The sequence below is a fragment of the Pseudopipra pipra genome, chromosome 9 (genome assembly GCF_036250125.1).
Source record: "Pseudopipra pipra isolate bDixPip1 chromosome 9, bDixPip1.hap1, whole genome shotgun sequence".
Lineage (NCBI taxonomy): Eukaryota > Metazoa > Chordata > Aves > Passeriformes > Pipridae > Pseudopipra > Pseudopipra pipra.
The window spans coordinates 10558432-10576594 of NC_087557.1; the positions used below are offsets into that span (position 1 = coordinate 10558432).

The 18163-nt window shown below is 37.2% G+C and overlaps 1 protein-coding gene across 9 annotated transcripts in view; it reads right to left on the reverse strand.

Moving 5' to 3' along the window:
- NTNG1 (netrin G1) overlaps window positions 1–18163 on the reverse strand; it is a 150025-nt gene that overhangs the window by 1673 nt on the left and 130189 nt on the right. The window lies entirely within an intron of this gene.

The window sequence follows — 18163 nt, forward strand, 5'->3', positions numbered from 1 at the left end:
AAAGTAAAATGATCTGCATGAGAAGGCAAGGTTTTATAACCAAGAACTGCATGTATTAATGATCTGAAAAAATTATGCAGAAAAGATAAAGCAAGCACAGGCAGGAAATTCAGCATGCTATTGGATGAGGGTTATATGGAATACATATCTGGGAAAAAAGATAATGTTATTTCCATTATAGATCAAATATTTCATCTTAATTAGATTTGCTACTTTGGTTCATGGCATCTTAAAGCTATCTTAGATATTGTAGCCTGATAACTTCAGAGATCAGATTTGACAAAAGAGATAAGAGAAAATAATACAGCCTGCATAATGTTATAATATTTGACAAATTGACAGCTTTACTTTGTATTACTTAATTGAAGTATTTCATGGGTAAAAATGCGGAGTTACGAGAAACATACTAATTAAATGTATCAATCTGTGTTTTATTCCAGATGTTATCACTGGAATATGTGCTGGATTAAGCTCTGCCTTCCATAGGAGAGGCAGTTTTAGAAAACACCTTGAACCTATCTAGGTAGAATGTAACAGTAAAAATTTTAACTCAGAGAATTAGGGAAAAGATTATTTGGTTTAGAATGAGATTCAACATTATATGCTGTTTATGTGTACCTTAGCCTGGAAATACCCTAAATAATTCAGAATAGGGAAAATATTGTTAATTTTACTTTAAACGTTACTGTTTATTGCTACAAAAAAAGTACAATTTTACAAATATTAATTCACTTATTTTCAAAAGCAACCCAAATATCACAAGAATTACAATTGAAATAGTCCAAGTTCTTAAGTGATGCAATTCTACATAAATCTGTACCATTTTAGTGCACCAGTAACCTCACTGGTAATCTTATCTGTCCTGGCTTGCTTTCAGAAAAATAATTTTCTCACTCTAGAAGGACTCTCTGACAAATGCTTTCTCATGTTCTGCATCCAAGTGGGACAAATAATAATGCAGTGTGTTAGAAACCTGTAGATGCAATTGAGAGAGAACAGTTAAATCATTATTTCTTTTAGTGATTCCTCTAGCAATCAAAGATTTTTACTAAGAGCTATGGATTTTACATTGTTGTCCAGTTTCTGAATTGTAATGGAAAACTTGGAATATTAAGGTACAACAAACAACACATTGATGATGACCCTATATCTGAATTTTAATCTTAATGTTCTATATATGCATTACAAAAAGTAGTGTTCCTCTTATGTATAAGAAACAGTAGGTCATCACCTAATAAATGTGATGAGATTAACAACCCAGAAAAGGTAACACTAACAGGCAGAAAAAATGAAATGTCTTTGAAAAGTCAATATTTGTATTGCAACTCTTATAACTGAGACTGTATCTTTGATGTTGACTTTATTATTCATATTGTATATATTTAGCTGTCTCAATATGCAAAATCAAAGTACTTTATTTGATGGTACAGCTACTGAATCCACATGTTCTAGACTAGTTATTGCTGGGATGCTTCCTACAGTTCAGGCAATGAAAATGGTGAAATATCTGTCCCATCAACGTAGACCATTGTTTGCCTTCACTGAGTGGGATTCAATAGTTCATTAAATCCCACTTAAACAGCAAATGAGATGTTTCACATTTTTTGCCTGGAATAATTTATCCAAATTTTCCCAAGTATTAAGTAAACAATATTTATTTATTATAAAACAAATAACTTCCCTATTTTTAAACTTATTTTGATGACTATAGCCTGTTATTCTAAGAGGCCCTTAGCCGAGATGTGGTTTGTAGTAAGAGGCTGCTGAAGTGTTGTTTTGCTCCATGCTGGCTGTTCTGCCTGACACACTGATGTGGGCTGCTAGCAAATGCCTCTAAACATTGCTGTCTACAAAATTCTCGATACAATATTATAGATGCTGATTTCTAAATCAGACCATTTCTTTCTCATTAGAACGTTTTTAAAATGTACTTAATGAATGGATGGATCAAAGGCTTCGTCGTTATTCCTGCATCCTTTTAAGTGTTTGCCCACAAAAACACATTAAGGTAAAACAGGTAGATTTTATTGTTCTTAGCAAACTACTGTGTGGCTGAAAATTCTGGAACTGTTAATCTTGTATTGTCAAGGCTTTCTTTTTCTTAATTTTGTGCTTGTATCTCTCTTGCACACACATATGTATGCACATATATGTATCAAGTAGATGGCCAATTGTGATTTAGAAGTTAAATGAAACAATTCTGAAAAAGTTATGAAATCCCATTATTTACTTTTTGCCAATTTTGTTTTAATTTTATTTTAACCAACTCTAATACCATTTTTACCTTCCTGAAAGCATGGTCAGGATTACTTTTAAAACTTTAATATTAACTAATTATGTTTATTCAGTTTAGGAATTGGATTAGCTACAGATAATGAGTGTAGAACATCAGCAGCACAAAGGGAAGTACTTTCACTGGAAGTTGAAACAAAATTTATGCTTTAAAAGTAGTCGGCATCCTGCCAAGTCCAAAAGCAAGGCAAGTATATTAGTTGTTGTTATGAAAATTAACAATGTTTCTAATCTTAACACAGTATTTTTCTAAAATACATGTTATAAAACATTTCATTTCACAAGAAGCTCTAGGCTTTACCCAGAGAAGGCAGTGACCCAGGAGCTGCTGAGCAGGGCAGGAAGGGTCAGGATCTTGCTGCCCCTTGCTCTGTGCTGAAGGCCAAGGGGAGCGACTGCAGCTGGTGATGGTGGGCACAGGTAGGGCTGCTGGGCACAGGTAGGGCTGTTGGCATGTGCCAGCATGTGCCTGGCCATTGGCTTTTTTGTTTCCCCAAGCAGCAGCAGCAGCAGCCAGCCTGGCAATCCAGGGCTTTTCTGCCTGTTGTACCCCTTCTACTTCTCCTGCCTGCCATCACCCTGCCCCTTCTTATGCTCCAAGCAGTGAAATGTTGCCTCCACTGCAGAGATGTGTTGAACGAGCTCTGCCTTATCTTCACCATCACAAGTAATGAAAATGAGTTTGAACTCATCTGAACAGCATCAGGTATCAAGTTCTGATCAAAGAGTGAAACACAGAAAAGTCATGCAAATAAAAGACCTAATTCTGAAGTCATCACACTTCACTATTAAGACCTGTGTGCCTGAACTAGCTGTGAGATTGCTGACAGGCCTTTGTTAATTAGAAGACAGAACATCAAACCAGAACAGAGATATCTATTTGGAGAGATTTGCAGGCCTTTTTGGGGGATATTTCTGAGCACAGTTCCAGCTCTGTGCTACTGTGGCAAGTGAAATATTTAAAGCAAAATAAAGGAAATAGGTTTTAAGTTATTTTCACAATTCATCAATTTACAATCTAACTATTGTCTGATTATGGGATCCTTAAAACACTACATAAAAGAGACAGAAAAAAAGCACATGGAAATGGATGGCCATTTGGATGGCTACTTGAAGCTTTTCTGTCCTTGGGACTACCTCCCCCTCCCCCTTCCCACTCAGGAAACCCCTGAAATTAGTTGATACTTTTGGAAATGGAATAAAAAGGGAAAACAAGAGGAAAATACCAGTCTTTGAGCCTGCTCAAGTGGTTCAAGGGGTAAATGATGTGCTAGTATTTCATAGAATTTATATTGGTATTAAATGAAATATTGAGAGTAAGACTCTTTGACAAATGTCTACTTTCCTCTTAAACATTCAAATCTGAATAATACATGAAAATTTCTGAGTCTCTCCAAAACTCAGCTTTAATACCTTTGCAGCTTCTTGAAAGCAAGGAGTTTAGACAACTGTGGCTGATTTTTAGTTCTGAAGCAGCAATACAGAGAGGGAAGCACAACTGCAAAGCATTGTTCTCTTTGATCTGGAGGGGCACCTCAGGCACAGGATTGTGCTGTTGGCTTAATGGTCTTTCTGAGCACTGTGTCTGGGCAGCTTCAGAGCACATGCACAAGGCTTTTGGTCTGCTACTGCTCAGACAGAAAAACAATGTGCTACTGAACTTAAATACAGTTTTGCTTAGACTCCTGTCTTTCCCAAAAGACATCCAAGCACAGAGAAAATACATTTTGTACGTTTCTTTGTGCTACCTTTATTTTTGTACAGCTTGCCTACAGTAGCATCTGTGGGACAGGCTTCTGACTTAAAAAAAAAAAAGCACATATTCAAAAGCACAACTTTTTTGAGCTGGGATAGGTGGTGGTTATTTTCTGCATCAAAATTTGCATTTATGATGATATTTTATTGTTTGTGGGCACACTATAAAGATTATTAATGAAAAAATCACAGAAAGATAACTTTTTATTAGAGGTCCTTGCTTCCTTTCTTGAATTCTGAAGACTTTAATTTCAAGCAATGTTTTTCTATGTTATCTTCCATCACTATTTTTCTTCTGTGTGCTCTTTTTGTGGCATCATTTGTTACAGCCTTCTCTCTTCCTCTCTTCTCTTTTTAAAATCATTCCTTTACTTTTCTCCTTTTTGTTTCCCAGATCATGAGTATTATCATCCCTGGACAAGTTGGTGGGTTGACAGCTCTGAATATATTATACAGCATTTTTGTCTTTTCTAAAGCACTCGATGGGAGGCTTTGACCCTACTTGTGCTGCAGTGAATTTTCCACACTGTTTGTCAGTGGTTTGTGTGACTGGCACCGCTGAAGTCACAAGAATTTTTTGACCTTGGATTCCACCCATTATTCATAACTTTGAGAGTGTGCAGGTCTTGTGGCTGAAGAAATTATTTTTGGCTGTTTCTTTCTCTAATGCATTTGTTTCCTTGGTACTTCTTGAGTAAGGAATGTTACTTGAACTCCTGTGTGAGGAAATTTTCAGCACGCACGCTAACAGAATATTCTGTCTGCATAAGTGAGTAAAAACCCAAGCACAGTGAAACCCATGTTTTCAGTAATGATGTTCATAGGTAGCTTCAATACATGCAGTGGTTGTCTATATAGAGAGAGCTGTGAACAGCACATTGAAATGTCATGAAAAGATTAGAAGGTTTCATCTCACTGCATAAATAAGTTCAGTAAATTCAGGCCAAGCACAAGCGATTTCTTGTCAAATACAGAATTAGTTCCTATGAATACTATGAAGAGTCTGTAACTAACATGCATTATTCTCTAAAAAAGTGATTATTTAATCAATAAATGGTAAAAACAATCACAGAATATAAAAGAAATTGCACTGAATGAAGAAGCTTGTGTATGCCTAATAAGACTATGAACATCTACACATGCATTTAGCAAACATGCACAAGAAAACCTCTGCCATTGGGAAAGTATAAGTAATATTTTCCCTACAATTTGTCAAATAGACAGTAATGGAATTGGGAAATGCAAAACACTTAGTCTCATTCAAATGCAAAGGTGTAAAATTGTTTCCACTTGTATCCAGCTGCATATTCCAGTTGAACATAAATGACTACAATCAAAATATTTTTAAATTGCCAGAGTTAGCAACAACAAAGTATCTCCATTGTTTGGAAACAATCCTAAAAATACAATACATACTTGTTATGTGCTGAAGATCTCTATGTGGAGCTTCACTGACTCATGAGATTTCACCCATATAAAGTGGATATTAGGGAAGAGGATATAAGGGGATGGGGAAAATTTTTAAGTAGTTTAACCTTTCTTCTGAAAGGTTACAGCTCTGGCTGTTACGGTTAGTGTTGCACAGCATATGGCAAAAACTCAAGTTTTTATAACTTAAGTATCGTATTCATTTGAATAACCAGTGGGTAATAAATGAGTTGAAGGTTTTGTCGCTGACATTTCTTCTCCTGCCTGTCTTCCAATTAGAAGTACTGTTAGATTATTATTAGAATTTAATTTATTGTTACTCTTTATATTATTGCCAAATGGCTTTACAATGTTTTGCTACCATGCACACACGTCAGTGTTGACCAGACTTCTTCGGTGGTTTTAATCCGCATACACACCTGATATGAAAAACAGCTATTGCTCTTTTAAATGAGATATTCCTAATAATTTCTTTGTTTGGAAGTGACACTAATTCAACATTTGCTGTAGGAGTAAAACTATCTTCAGATACTGTCAAATCAAGACAAGGCAGATGCTTTGATAGCATGAAAAGAAAACTAGTTTGCACTTATCTACCAAAGCACATACTCAAGAAAAAAATAAATCACTGTAGACAAGTACAAGCCTAAAGCGTATCTTAGTGTGTCAAAATTATGGTCATAAAATGACAACCATTAATACAAAGATCTCTGGTGCAAAGTTGAAACAATGTTGTGATTAATTATATTGCCAGCAACACAAGGAAACAAACATTGACCAAGTGAGAGTAGTTTCTAAAGGCAGACATCTCCATCTTGACTTGTCTTAGAAATGCCTGGTAGAGGCACAATTGAAATGACAATTTTTTTATCAGACCTATTTTATTAAGTTATCAGAGAGTAAATTAATAGGGGGTAATGGAGATACTGTGTCCACTGAAAATTTCCAGTAGATTATTTAGATTGTTTGCCTGTGTGTAATTTCTGTTCTTTCTGCAAAACCCTCACTTCAAAGCTAAGCCAGTTCTAATCACATTGCAGGTGAAGTCTTCAGAGTTTCTACATGAAGATGCAGCTATGATTCAGAGTTCTGTCCAGTACACAGCCAGAGAATGGATGGTAATTCCTCTCTCCTGTAAATGGGTACCAATTTATCCTGGCATCCACATGGGTAAGCTTAATTGATTATGTTTCACTACTGAAAGTGCAAAATCCTCTACAGAATAATTTTTTTTTTTAAACCATAGTATAAGGGGAGCAGAGGTAGAAAGTCACTGTTTTTCACAGGTTGTGTCTGTGCTTTCTCATTTTTCATCTCTAAAATCCATGGATTAAATTAATAAAAGTAATGAGAAGACATACATCAAATCTGTCAAAAGGACAAGAGGGAGAACTGGGTTTTGGAATCGATACTCTTGCATGATGGAGAAGCAGTAGTAGCTTCGGTAGAAACTACACAAGATTGCATATTATAATGGATGAAAACAAATCCAGATTTAGTTATCTAAGAATTTATAGTTGAGCTAATACCTTTCAATCTTCCTTGGTTTCAGGAAATGACTGATTAACCTTTCAAGTTTCCTGATTTTGATGGTTCCAATTTTATACTTCTACAAAAGAGATGACTCCCAAAGTGGGGGGAAAAAATTTCCCTATTCTTTTTATTGCTTTACTTCTGGAGGAGCACCACTGAATTGGTATGTCCCTTATCATATTTTAAGCTAATCTCAGGAGAGCAATAAGCTACAACACAGCTTTACTTGCTCAAAAGGGACTACATACCCCTATCATTCATATTCCACTTACAAAGCTGTAAGCTGCAGTGCCATTATTTCTATCTTCCTGGAGAAAAATGAACATCCTTACATGATCTGTCTTCTCTTTCCTTAACTAGGAAGAGAAGCGATTGCAACTACAGAGTTTTTTTTGTCTGTTGCCAACAGCAAGGTCAGGGTTTGAATGTAACCACTATCAATAAAAACAGGCTAGGCACAAACACTCCTCAGATACAGAAGATGAAGTCATCAAAATGCCCTATGAACAGTTGGGGGAAGGGATTTAGTTCTCTAAATCCGACCAGCTTCTGCCATTAGCAGTGCCAGAGGGCATTTCAGACCTGTGGGAGATTTAAGCTCTGGGAGAGGTGGTGGGAGGCCTGGCAGAGGATGGCCCCTATGTCAGGCAGCTGTTGGGCCCTGGTGTGCTGGCAGGCTCTGGCTGTTGCAGACCCTCCAGCTGAGGCACAGCTTCCCTGCCAGAGCAGCTGTGCACTGCTGGACATGGCCATGTGGAAGCCCCTAAGCCGTGAGCACGACCTGTGAAAAGCCTCATCTGAGGTTCCACCAAGGACCCTTTGCCCACCACTCTAGGAGTGCATTTGGACTCAGGCCCTTGCCTGTGTCCTTGCCCCTGTGACCTGGTGGGGTCTGCCCATCCTGGCCCTGCAACATTAGACCTCCTGGTGTGAGCCCAGACCTGCCTCAACACTGGAGGCTCGTTTGCCAGCCTGCAGGCTCTGAGTGACCCTGTGACTGCCACCAGAGCTGCTCCGCTCCCCTGGTTTGGGTGCTGCAGGAGGGACTGTGTACTGGGGAAACTCCCTGTCCTGCTGTCCCCTACTCCTCTTCCCCCCCCACTCCTCTCTTGCTCCTGGCTTCATGACACTTTGCCATTGCTCCTTAGCAGTGGCACTAGACACCTATGGCCAGGCAGTCCAGTCCTATCCAAAAAGCTACCAGGATGGCCTGGCGTGAACAGCAGCACTTTCTGCTTCATGCATGACAAGTGATTACTTCAAACTTCCCAAGAACTATTAAACAGACCTGCAACAAGTATTGCTTTTACAGAGCACAAAAAGACGGGAGAAAGCCTGGAAAACGAACCAAAGCAGGATCATGCAAAGGTCAGCAATTCAAATACATGATTATGAATGACATAAAATGTTGAAAGAATCCTTGACTGCTAGGGTGTTTGACTTGTAATAATGTAATGGACACAAAAGAATGCAAATAGCTTCTCTTTGTTTACAGAGAAAAAAGTTTCTCTTCATGCTATTCTTCCAATGAACATTACATTGAAGACTTTCAGAATCCGTGAACTAGTCCCACACACTTACTACTTTATTTGTCAGCAAAACCAGGCAAGATAATCACAACTGAAAATATTTCCTAATGATTTAGGGGATTAGAATTATTCTAATAATTATTTTCCTAAAATTTTTAGGCAACTTGAAAAAGAGAGTGAGAAAATGTGTTGATGGCTTCTATTAATAATCAGTGCTATTTTAAAGTTATTTGTGATCTAAAAGAATATGAATGTTTCAAACTTTCTTCTCACTACTTTGCCCTAAGACCAATTGCATGGGACATATTGAACAACTAGTAAAAAAAATCTACTGGAAATGTATGTTATGATCAACTTCTAAACTACATAAAACAGCATTTGTAGTGGAAACATTAGCACTTTTTAATTGCACTGTGATAAATATCAAAGATATTAAAATGGGACAGATATGTAACTAAAAAAAAGGGAGCCACACATATGGAAGTGTGACTTAACCAGCTCTGTTACAGTGACCACAAAGAAACATAAAGCCAAGTTTATACTGACATGTAATTATGTATTCCCTCTGCGTGCATTTTTCAAAAGAAAAGTTTAAGATATCAGTATAATGTTCTATAGAAAACCAAACCACCAATGAGCAAAGTTAATGGTGTAAAACCTCTGAGGAGATGAACGTGCAGAATTTATGTGAACATTAGTTACAATGTAAAGGCAAAGGTAAAACACTTACATAGTTCTTACAAAATGTATGAAATGAGGGATGGGGCTTTTTTTGTTAAAGTAACAATGCTGCAAATCAGGAGATCTTCTTTCCGAATCTACACTGATTTATTATTTTGAATGTGGGTGAAATGATTCAGAGTGCTTTTGTTGAGTTAGCTCTAGAACAGGGATAAAAACTCTGCCCTGTAGGTCTCTCAACGCTCTTCAGAGTAAGAGTTGTTATTGCCAGTGAACAATAGAGAAACTGATGCCAAGGAAAGTCAAGAGTTGCCTTTGCTAATAAGAGGGAATGATGCAAGTCCTGTGAATTCCTGCTCTATTTACTAGATTGCACTGTTGATTAGATAAATGCAATAGCAGAGTTATTACTGTTTCCAAGGGAGTTTGCTGACATTAGCTATCAAAAGGTTTATAAACTGTGAAGTTTAAAAAAGGACTATGCAATATTGTCTTAAGTGTCATATGTGATTCCACAAGATGTGGAATATTCTGTGGAATATTCTGACAGTTAGAAACACCAATGCATGTATTGTACCTCCTTCTAATCTTACCAATCAGAACGTCAGCAGCTTTATATTCATACAAAAGGAACATGATAGAGATTTCCAAATGTTTTTTATCCCGTCTGCTTTATCTGCCCTTTAAAAATATTACCTGTTATTATCTATTTTTTTATTAAAGTAAAAAAAAATGACACTAACAGGCAGATTCTTATATCGCAATTCCTGTCTGAGATATAATGGATGCTTTTCTGTGAGTGGGATTTTAATTGGCGCTATGCTTTACTTGTCCACTCTTATCATCAGAAAACAGCTGACATGTAGCACTCAGCAAAATTAGAACTAATAAATTAATGTATCAAATAATTAAAGCTATTAACTGCTTCATGCTAGTTTTCATCAACAATATTTATTGCTACAGGCAGACTTGCTTCAGGTATCACTGTGCATTTATCTTCATGACAGAGCAGCCATTAGATGGGAAAACCCAGATAATAGATGCTCACTTTCCAACACAATCTTCTTCAGACACACCAGTTTTCCTGCAATGTGCCACACAGGTGTAACCAATGTGACAGTCTTAGCCTGTGTTTTACCTGAAAACACTTTTAAAAATGATTTATAATATCACACAATTCAACAAAAATGCCCAAAAGATGCTCACACCAAAACACAAAATAACTCTTTGTCTAACTTAACAACTTTGTTGCAACTTAACAAGATTTAAAAGGCTCTGATTATTTATTTGTCTTTTCAAAAGTCACACTTTGGTAAGTACGCAGGTAGAATTCATAATTCTTTATTACACACTGACCAAAACAAATGAAGAATGCATACAGGCAACCTACATGTTTTTCACAATATTAATTTGCAGGCTACTACTACTAAGTTATTGGAATAGTAACAGAATTGCACTAGTCTAATTTAATCAACCTTAAAGTTTTGCCACAATGTAGAAAAACATCTGAATAACAATAGACCTGGCTTAGACTTAGAAAAAGAGCGCATGGCATGTGTTTGTTACGGTTAATGTCTGAAAAGTTCTTTCTTACATGCAAGTGAGCTAAAGATAATGTTTCTAACCATGGATGTTGATAGTGCTTGCTGTGACAAAGTGTTAAGATAATTCAGGATATTAAAAAGTCCAGAGCTGAAAGACTCTGGTGAGTAAGAGCTGTTTCCCTCTGAGCTTTATATGGTTCTTGCATTACTTTTGACATGCTGATTAACGTACTTAAATTTCTGTTTATCAATTGTAATGCACAAAGTTGTTAAAATTTAATTATTAATGAAGACTGAAATAACATGGGATCCTTGAGGAATAGATAACTGACAAATGTGATTTCACTTCAAAGTACTTTCTTTATATTAGTTAAAATTATTTTTTCCAATTTTTAGTTTGTCGAGTCATGCCAGAGTTGAAAAATATCAAAGATATCTCCATTAATCTAGACCAAATAAATTACTCTAACATAAATTACTCTAATCATGCTAGATATTTATTATTATTTATATATATATTTATATATATATTTACATATATAATCATACTCTATAATGCTATATATCTAAAGATATATTATATCAATATCCTTAAATTTAATGATGGATAGAACTAATTGTATTACTCAAAAAGTCTTCTACCTGCACTTAAGACTGAGAAGCCAAGCCCTTGGCCATTTTCTCATGTTCCTGAGCAGCTGTGCATATAGCAACGTTACAAACTCATATGCTCACCTCTGGTTTAGAGAGGGAGGGTCACACAGGAAATACTCAATTTTTATGAAAATGTACTTTTAGAATGTTGTATATTCCTTTAAAACATAACGTCTGACTATATTTCTTTGTAGAACTCTCAGAGAAAAAGGAAACAAATTTCTGCTAAATAGAATTGGGATGATTAAGCTGTATTTCCTGACAAGTTTATCTCATGGAGCCCAGTGCTGTCCTCTGCCCTCATGCTTGTCCCCTGCCTCACATGCTTGTCCTTCTCTTTCAGCAGCCTTGGCAGTGATGGCAATGGAAGTCTGACTTAGCGGATCCCAACGCCTTGAGAACTGTTTATATTCCTCTCCATTGCCTCCTATGGCGGGAGGAGGTGTTTGCCTGTGTAGTGCCAGCTGATGGCTGCATGTGATAATGGAGGACAAGAAAAGGCTGGAATTCTGGCTGTAAATGCCAGCCAGCACATAAGGCCAAACTCTGATAGATTTGCTGTTTTGGGCAGCAGCGACTCCAGCATGGTTCCTGCTCAGGTTTGAAACACACGTCCAGTGAAGTGAGAGTGAGAGGAGGGTGAAAGGCAAAGATTTTATGCTGCCTTTGTGAGATGGCATTTCTGGAGTGGTAACATGGCAGATCTGAGTGGGATGCTGGTTTTCTGAGGACTGCAAGAAAGCTACGGAATGAGTAGCTGTTTAGCTAAAACAGAAGGAGGAGTGCTAAAGGGAAGTGCTTGGAACTGGAACAGAGGAATTTGGGCTAAAGCCAGGATGGGTGGGAGGAGGTGAAGGAGGTGCTCAACACATCTTAGCCGGCTCCAAGTTTTGTATTTGCAAAACAGTCAAGGTCTTCTGATGGTGCAGTGCAGTGTGGGCTGCAGCATCATTGCTAAGTTGTCATGTTGCCACTGAATAAAGGAGAAGATATAACTGGAGTACACTTCTCTAAGCATCTTTTCAGTTGTGTTTTAAATCAGTAACAGTTTTGCATGAACTAGCAAAGCTCTCAGGTCACTGCAGAAAAATTGTTGCAGTATATGGCTTTACTTTGATGGGTGGTGTAAATCTTGACCCAAATTTTCAAACCTTTGCAGAAGTTATGCAGTGTACGTGCAGACTCACGTTTCTCCCCAGCCATGTACTGAATGGCACACGTGCATACGTAATTTGAGGCATTTCAAAATATCTGGCTCAATTTTTGAGATGTTTGTGTTGCAATACACTATTGTAACCTGTCTATAAAGATATGTGGAATAGGACGCTCTTTCTGAGAACTGAAGCCTCCTTGCGGAGAGCTGTGCTTTGCTGCATAATGTCAACATAACAGAGCTGATTTAAGGATGCTATGTTTGCCCTCAATATTAATTTCCTTGCCCTAATGGCCTCAGTTTATATCTCACTGTGGGATTCTCCTGTTCTTGAAATCAGTAGGAAGCAAGCCAGATTTTTGAATCTTGTGAGAATCAAGGAGAATCTTCTTCTCCTTGGATGGTACTAAGTGCTTATTGCCTCATGATCAAAATGCAGCTTTAGCTCTTTAAAGAAACAGCTACATGTGGTGAAACTCTCTTTACTCTCCTTAGAAATGTAATTCTAAACTCTTCAAAGTAAGAGTCCTGTTTCAAGGATCTTTTGGCTTAAAAAGGAACTTTAATTCCCATTTAAAGCTCAGTGGTGCAGCATCTCATTAGCAGAACACCCTGTTGAACTGTCTCCTATGGATTGCTATTTCTATACTGAGGACACTGGAGTTGTTTGTTTCTCCTGCACTTGTCAGCATAGATGGGGACTGGTTAGTGTACATGGGTAACAAACCTGGTAGCTCTTTATTTTAGCCCCTGTGTACCCCGATCTATAGCTGCTTGGTGCTCTTTCTTAAGGCTTAGTTAAATATCTATTCCAGGAAGAATTCCTCCTCCAAAGAAATTATGTCTGAGCTTCTTGAAATGTAGAAGTTTTGAAGGGCAAGAATAGATTCTTGGGTCCATTGGAAAAGACTTCAAATTTAAGCAGAAAGTAGAGTGAGAACAGAGGGTAGTGTACAGGTGTACTGGAAAGATAAATGTGTGTTCAGCTGTTCAGAGATGTTTGGCCACTGGTTCCATGAGCTGGAGCAATATTTTGCTTTATCCACAGAGATATTTTGTACATCTGGAAAATACGCAGGGTTTCATAGAAGTCTGAAAAGTGTGAAAGACTTGGAAAGCTACTCCACTCAGTCTCTAGAAAGAGAATGAAGGGGTAAATTTATCTACAGACAAGTGCAAATCAAAATATTGTCTCTAGATTCATCCAGAGGCATCAGTACAATTGTTATTACATAGTTTTCCATGTCCATCTCAGCAAAAAGATAGATAGTCATTGGAAAGAAATAAAAAGGCAAATAAGGAAGTATCTGTCCAAGATCTAGTTATAAAAATACAAATTAGTTTTGGGTATAATGCTTTAATCATTGTGGACTCCAGCCCTGTATTGAAATCAGTGATGTTAATGAACACATTCCCTTTACTATAATTATTTCAAGTTGATTTCAGTTATAGGTAGTCTTCTATAGAAATTAATTATCAACAACTGAATTACGATCAAACTCTTTCCCCTTCTCTGTAGAAATCTTTAAGCTTGAAACACTGTCACACCGTTCTCACCTAATGACTATAGGTAAAAGTTTTATTAACAATTTAATTATTCTCTTTAGAAGAATAATTATAATGGTTTTAGAAGAATAATTATAATAGAAGTTAATTATAATGGGCTTGACTTGGCTTTCATCAAAAGTCTCTTTTAATGATTTTGCCATTGACTGTAGTTCAACATGAGAGAACAACAGTTTCTAATCAACAGAACTATATCTCAAAATCGTGCAGGGTTGAAAGAAATTGAAAGAATAATGCTGTTAATATTTTACAGAACATCATGGTACTTTTGTATGGGCTATCAGTTCCCTCTAAATTTATACTGACTGAAATATTACAGAATCACAGAATATGAAAGTATTTGCTTTCATAGCTGTTATTCATATGAATAGCTTGACTAAAATTTGTGCCGTAAAGGATAGTAGTCAAAGATCTGACAAAAAGCTAGACTGACATTTTTAAGATCAAGCTTTTGTTCCTGATTTTGTCATACCATGTTCCTTGTCAAAATCTGTACTTGCATGCTTAACTTGAAGATATATTTGTAGTTACTGGAAGAGTTAGTCCATGTCTCAGGGGTATGGATCTAGGGGAAGAGAAGATGATCATGTAGACACTTATTAGAAAGAAATTAAAGGAGCTAAAGGGGTAGAATGCTTGCAGATGATTTGGTGAGCTCATTGTATTAGAGGTGCAAAATGAGTATAAAAAAAAAGGACAAGTATTTAAAAGGATTATTATAAAAATTACATTGTTAACAGCAGAGTAAAAGAACTTTATAAGAAAATGCATTTACAAAGGGTAAATATTGCTGTCATTGTGAATCACAAGATCTCTTGGGAGAGTTGTATTTGCACATGTGTAAAGAAACTGAAAACAATAAATACTGAAGCCCTAATAATCAGCATGTGCTGGTGTCAGCAATGCCATCGGTTGCATCAGTGCCAAGATAGGAAGCATGGGCTATCTTTATTTGCCTCAGGTCAGTAGTTTTTATCTGCAGTTAAGTAGGATGGAGAGTACTTTACTTACTCCTTAATGGTCCTTTTAAGGCCCCTTCATAAAAACATCTTATCTAGGTGTGTCTGTGGTGCTACTGAATCTCTTTATTCTGTCCTCATAAAAACGCAGTGAGCAGGCAAATTACATAGAAGTTATGGCCACTGAGCAGGCTTAAAAGAAAAGCATGACAGATTTTTCAGAGGAAAAGCAGTCCTGCTCATCACTGTTCAAATGAACATTTAATAATTCATAACAACTGAGTTATAAGTTTCCCCTTCAATACGTTTCCAAATGTGAATAGATTAAATGGTAATTGCTATCAAGCTTTATGTTCTATTTCATGTACCTAATAAAAGTTTATCTAGTGGAGCTTACTTTGTATCTTTTTGATCTATTCCTGACTGCAATATACTCTATTAAAATATTTATCATTGTGCTATCAAATATTAACCATTTTTAAATCATCTGACTAAAGAAAACAAATAATATTACTTGCTTAAGTTTTCATGAATTTCCTAATATTTAGTTGTTCAGAACTCTCCCATGATATAGCACCAAAAATACCAAAGACCCTAGAATTGTATTCATTCTTTTAAAATTGGGTTGTTTTGAAATGCACTCTGCTCACATCCATCACTGCTGTCCGTTTTGGCTCTGCGTGCAGAATCCTAGTTTTGTTGTCTGTAAAAAGTTATGATTCTGATTCAGTACAAGAGAATCTTAGAGAGTTGTTGGTTTTTCTAAAGGTTAGTACAGAACACTTTTAAGGAAAACATTCTTAGGAAGTTTCCTTAATTATCCACCTGCTCATCCACCTGAAATTATGTGGCTTTGTCAGGTAAAAATACCAGCAACTTCCTAGGCTATAATGTCAATGAAGTAATGGTGGAAAGAGGAGAATACTTATCCCCTAGATGTGCTACAGCTGCAGGGCAGCCCAGCCTGATTGCCAGGGCTGCGTTGCTCCCCAGCTGAGCAGGTTATGCTCTCCCAGGGTGCCCCTGCTTGTTCAACCCATTGCTGATTCATATCATAGAACAAACACAGCAGAAAACTATTCTTTTTTTGGTTAGCGTCCTGCTGAGTTAGATCTGAAATCGTTCAATGAAAGGTCAAACAAGTGCCTGAGAGATTGCTGGGGGTGTGGGACTAAATAGTAGGGAATTGGGAGAAGAGGGATTGCAGCACTTGCAATTAGAGCAGTTTAGACAGCCATGAAATAGCAGCTTTGAAGCTGACACCTGGGCAAGATCAAGAGGCGAACACCCTCTTTGCTCCAATCCAATCCCTCACCTTGCAGGGGAAAAATTGTTCTATTAAAGGTCAGGTGTATAAATGTTGCTATTGAACCATTTCTTTTCACTTTGGAGAAAGCAAGTCTGATCACCAGGTTATCAGAGTAAATCTCCTGAAGAGCTGCAGTCTGTTAAGAGCCTGGTGCCTCTCAATAACACGGTAACTATGCTAACTAGCCCTCTTTTCTGAGCCTCACTCTCTGCTTATGACCTGTTATTTCCTTTGGCTTCTCTGCACACAGGTATTACCTAATTCACAATCCCCATCCTGTTCAGAGAGGCCTCCCAGCACAGACACGCTGAGATAACGTCCTTGAGCTCTCACCAATGCCCCTCTAATCTATTGCTTCTGCAGTTTCTTCCACTTCCACAAGATCTCACACACGTTGTAGGCAGTGGTGCTAAAAGCAGATTGAGACATGATCCCCAACTGAGACATGCTACAGTAATTATGTAGATCTGTATGATAACTATCTAGAGAGAGCATCCTATGTTTTCATCTTCTCCTCTGTGCTCTTCATAGAGGAAAGGTGCCTCACTTAATCATTTCTGTTAATATACAGTGTTTGTGTTCTGACATGTTTACCCTGAATAAAAAATATCCTCTCCCAAGGGAGATATCAACCTTCTTTTTCTCCTTCAAATCCAGTATCTCATTAAAAAATAATACCATTCCATGATAATCATACTTTGGTGCACAATTTTCTATGTATCCCAGTATCTGTATGGTTATTCTGTGGGTTGTGTATTTTAGAAAGAATGCATTAATAAACACATTCACATTGCCTTTTCTCAGGTTTAAAAGACCCAGGATATGAGGATGGCATTACACCTGTAAGTCATCAGCATGCTTCCCCTGAGGCAAGTGGAATCACTGCTCTGCATCATCTGAGGATCAGGACTGATAATGCTGTAATTTTGTTTGTAGTCTTGCCTTGCTTGTCTTACATCTGTAAACCATATTTTGCCTTGAGTTGCAGCAGTGGGATTCTGGATTGATTTAAGGAGAATTATTCTGGATTTGAATTTGGAGCCATTTGAAAGAGAGTCTGTTACTCTTGCATCCAAACCCCTGTACATACGCACAGTTTGTTTAGTCTGCATAACAGTCATGTAAGATAGGTATTGTGAAATCAGTATTTCATGTATAAGGACCATGGGCAGGTTGTTCCTTGGGGACAGCAATGTTCAGCCCCAACAGAACTTTATCCTTTTCAATGAATTCTTTCTCTGTTTTACTTCCCTCCAGCTCCAAGCACAGCAGTGTGCTTACTGGTACCAGTCCTGGCACCAAAACACACCAGAACTGAAAGTGTACACAGCACCTGTGCAAGGGGGAAATCCCCCTGTATCCTGACCAGCTAAAAGCATTAAAACTGCTACTGGTAAAAAAGATGTAAAAAGATATAAAAATATATAGATGGCTCCCCACACAGGTGGTTGCAATGGTGAACTGGGAAGCAGGGCATCCTGGTTCTGAATTTCTATTTCTTTTTTTTTGTATTTTTTCCCAGGCACAACTTCAATGTGTAGGTATTGGAGGACTCATCAGATTCATCTGAGTACAAACATGTATAAAAATCACTAACCTTCAATGAGGAGACAATTGCATTTATACATTTAACCTGTTTAGAAAGAAGTGCATGATGTATTTTTTTTTTAAATCTTGTTTTTTTAACAAATAGGTGGTATATATCTTTTCTTCTTTTCTTGCTGATTGGTAAACACAATCTTCCAAAAGCAAAGGTTAAT